The 3,993-nt window shown below is 42.6% G+C and overlaps 1 pseudogene; it reads right to left on the reverse strand.

Annotated features, from left to right (window-relative positions):
• Positions 1-2,174: 2,174 nt before the first annotated feature.
• Positions 2,175-3,733, reverse strand: LOC148014940 (putative 1-acyl-sn-glycerol-3-phosphate acyltransferase 5 pseudogene; annotated as a pseudogene).
• Between the last annotated feature and the right edge of the window lie 260 nt (positions 3,734-3,993).

Genomic DNA, 3,993 nt, shown 5'->3' on the forward strand with positions numbered 1-3,993 from the left:
GATGGTTCTTCTTGCTTCGTGTAGAGCAATACTTCTCTCTCTCACCTTGGCAAGCAAGGGTAAGAACAAGTGTAGCTCTTTCTCTAGTATAGAGCAAGAGCGAGAGAATAGGTATGATCTCTCTCTCTCTCTCTCTAGTCAGCGGAATAGGGACGAGAGTATATGTATGACTTCTAACCGGATTGATAGAATAGGATAAAGTTCTTCAATGTCTTCTCTTCTCGGATTAGAGTAGAAGAGGATGAGAGACCTTCAGTGTATCCCCTTCCTTGGGTTGAATGGAATGATGTCTCTTCATCTCGTGGAATAGAGTCTCCTTCTCAATCAGTGTCTTGTCCTCATCAAGATTGCTCTTGTCCTGCCTCCCTGGTCATCCCCAACCCCTCAATTTATAGTTTTGTGGGGGGGTAAAAGAGAGGACACTTGATTTTTAGCGTTTTTCAATGTCATCATCGATGACAAAGAGAGAACACTTTCTTTTAGCACTTCTGATGATATCATTGATGATGTTAGAGAGGGAGCTCCATTTTTGTAGCGCGAAGATAAAAAATTTATGAATATATGGGTGAGCACCACGTGGCATGTCGTCGGGCAGCCATCACTCCAAGGCTTATGAATATATGGGCAAGCACCGTGTGGGGCGTCGTCGGGCGGCCGTCACTCCAAGTCTTACGACCAAGGCGTTGACCAAGGTATAGACCTTGGCATACTTGGCAATGGGCTACGAAGGCTTCGTTGGTGCTATTGGCTATGTGCGAGAAGTTCCCACTAGCTTGTAGGAAAATCTTCCCGAGAGGTCACCCATCCCGGTAGTGTCTTCACCCAAGTGCACTTAACTGCCAAGTGACTATCCACTAGGTTAGTTCTTTTTTGTTGTTCTATACTACAAACATAGTTTTAATAAGCTAGTCCAAGTCTTTCTTCCATGAGTTGGCATATAATACCTCATTAATAATAATTATTATCTTCATAATGATAGTCAATTTCATAATTAGAGCTAGTTTTTTTTAAATGTACAACATAAATTAATTTTCTTTGGAATATATACCCACATTAAAATAAACTAAGTAATAGGGACATTACATTCTTCCCTCCTTAGAGAAATTGAGATGTCCTCATCTCGAGAGAAACCAGGGGTATTCTTTCATAAGGGTTATCTCATCGACCCAAGTGGCATCCTCTTCAGGATAATCCTTCCACCACTAGATGGGATGTTCTCTAAGGGTCCTATTCCTAAGGATTTTTTCTTTTACATCCAAGATTCTATCATGTTGAAGTTCAAGTAAACCTTGGCTTGGCATTACAACTTGTTGATAATCAAGAATATGATCAGGATTAGGTAGATATGGCTTCAAGAGACTTACATGGAATACATCATGCACTTTTAGGGTTTCAGGAAGTTGTAGCTTATAAGCATTAGGTCCAAGAGCCTTTATGACTTTGTAAGGTCCATAATATCTTGGGCTTAGCTTCTTGAATTTTCCAAAGGATAAATAACTCCTCTTTGGGCGTACACGGATAAAAACCCTTCTTGAAAGATTCACTCTTTTCTCCCTAGATCAGCATAAGGCTTTTTGCCGATCCTTGGCAGCTTGTATATCTTGCTTGATGGTTTTGACTTGTTCGTCCATCTCTTTAAGCATCTTCTTAGAAGCTTCAACCTTCAAGGTAGGATCGGAGAAGTTTAGCAGAGTTAGGCATTCTTGCCCATATAGATCTTGAAATGGGGTCATCTGAATGCTCTGATGACAGGATGCATTGTAAGCAAATTTCACCAAAGGTAGATATTGTATCTGTCGAAGATGCAGATCTAGAGCATGGCTATGGCAGCTTGTAGGCATAGACTGAACTCATGATGACATTGACCAAGGACTGAGGACCAACTGTTACACAAGTGAATTAGGTTCCAAGATAGAAGCTTGGACTCATAAAGACATTCTTGTGTAGAGAGACAATGACACAAATACTTGATAGAAAGAGACAAGTACTATTGCATTATCATATTGTGTGTAAGTACATCATTTTATAGAGTAGCTTGGTAGCACTTTACATCCACTGTGCATATGGGTTTCTATCTCTCTTCCTAGAATAAACTGCATCTTCCTAGCCTAGCTGTTCCATACAAAGGGCCATACATAGGGTGTGATTGACAGATTCTCAACACCCCTCCTCAATCATAGCTGTGAAAAGTACTAAGTATACATAGGCTGTCATGAGTAGAATCTTGCTAAGTGTGGGCATGCCACAAATAGGTGAAGCATCCAAAGGCTGTCACAGAAAAGGCTAAGTGTGGGTAGCACCCAAACATGGCAAACATCTAGGGGCTGTTACAAGAGCTCATTAAGTGTGTAGAGGCTATTATGCATAGGCTACATGAGGAGTTTACAAAGCTTATGAAAGGAACATTAAGGCATTTACAATGCTTTTTAAAACAAAAAATGAGAGACAAGGACCGATAGGCCCTTGTGGTCTTTTTCAGCATAAACATTCTTTTTGTCAGCATGGAAAATCTTCTTGTCTTTCATCTTTGGTTCTTCTTCTTTATTTTTGAATGATGTGATCTTTTGGTATTCATGTTTATGGTGGAATTTTCTTGTGTTGATCTTCATGTTCATGTCTATGTCCCCCTCAAGCAAAGACATTATCATCTTTGAGTTTTGCACGATGACCAAAGTAGCTAGAGTGCCTTCAAATGGAAACATGGATGGAACTTGAATGCTCACAACTCCATTTTTCCCTACATCAATGGAGTTGCAGAGATGACATAAACATCCATAGCAGCCCTTTGTTCGAGGTAAAAGCACATGATTAAACTTGGGCAAGCCATTCTCCTTTGCAAATTTCTAACTTGATAAGCATTTCTCCTCTGTGTAATCTGTGCCTTTTGGGAAGATGACCAACCACAGAGGATCCTCGGGACCCTTAAACATCTGAAGGGAATTCTGAAATACCACTTTGTCCATCTAACGTTTCCTGTCAATGAGTAGAAACTCGAGCTCATAGAATGCCCATCCAAAGATAGGAGCATTGTGCGCGCTACTCTTAACCACATGCTTGACAGAACTAATTCGGCCCTTGCACAGTACGAGGCTCTAAATGTACATCCAATCGACCTCGGTGCAGTGATTGCAAGGTACAATGACGCATTCGCCAGGGGGCACACGTTGACCATAGACAACGACCTTGGCATCATTAACCTTCTCGAAGAAGAAGGGCCAGATGGAAAGCCAGTGGCTGAAGAAGAACAAGATGGCATGGTAGCTGTGGTGGATGCTGTAAAGGTGGAGGAGGAAGAAGGTGAGGGGGGCCAAAAATAGGAGAACGGAAAAAGATCTACAGAAAGATTTGCGGAAGGATCTCTTCTCTGAGCTAGCATGCCATCAGGCCGCCGCAGCTCCCAATCGATGGCTTCCTAGCCTTCTTGCGTGCCACCATTGCACATAGGCTTGGCTGGACTCGCTTTTGGTGTCTGCGTGTGAGCTTTGTTAGAGTCTCTGCGGTGGGCATGCTCAGTGTATGTGATAGCGTCACAAATAACATTCTCAAGAAAGAACTTGATGACTCCACGAGTTTCTTCGTAGATGAGGCCACTTATAAGCTTCACACCACCCCTGAAAGCAAGCCGGTGGATGGCAGGCTTGGTGATACCCTGAATATTATCGCAAAGGACCTTGTAGTGGCGCTTCGCACCTCCCTTGCCAAGCCCCTTGCCTCCTTTGCCCCTCCCAAACATGGCTATCTATCTACACTTGTGTCTGCGATTGAATCTGCTTGACTCTTCTGTGTGATTGGAATAGAGTAACAGAGGTGGCTCCCAAGTCCTTATTGAGTAAGGAATGCTTAGATGATGATGGTGATAATAATGAGCAATTGGGCAAATATTGAGAGGAACCAAGAGAGGCTGGAGAGGCAGTACCATGCTCAACTGGGCTCTGATACCATGTCAAAGATGCAGATCTAGAGCATGGCTATGGCAGCTTGTAGGCATAGACT

This window comes from Lygodium microphyllum, chromosome 24 (genome assembly GCF_053477565.2).
Source record: "Lygodium microphyllum isolate KBCC chromosome 24, Lygodium_microphyllum_v1.1.10, whole genome shotgun sequence".
NCBI classification, from domain to species: domain Eukaryota; kingdom Viridiplantae; phylum Streptophyta; class Polypodiopsida; order Schizaeales; family Lygodiaceae; genus Lygodium; species Lygodium microphyllum.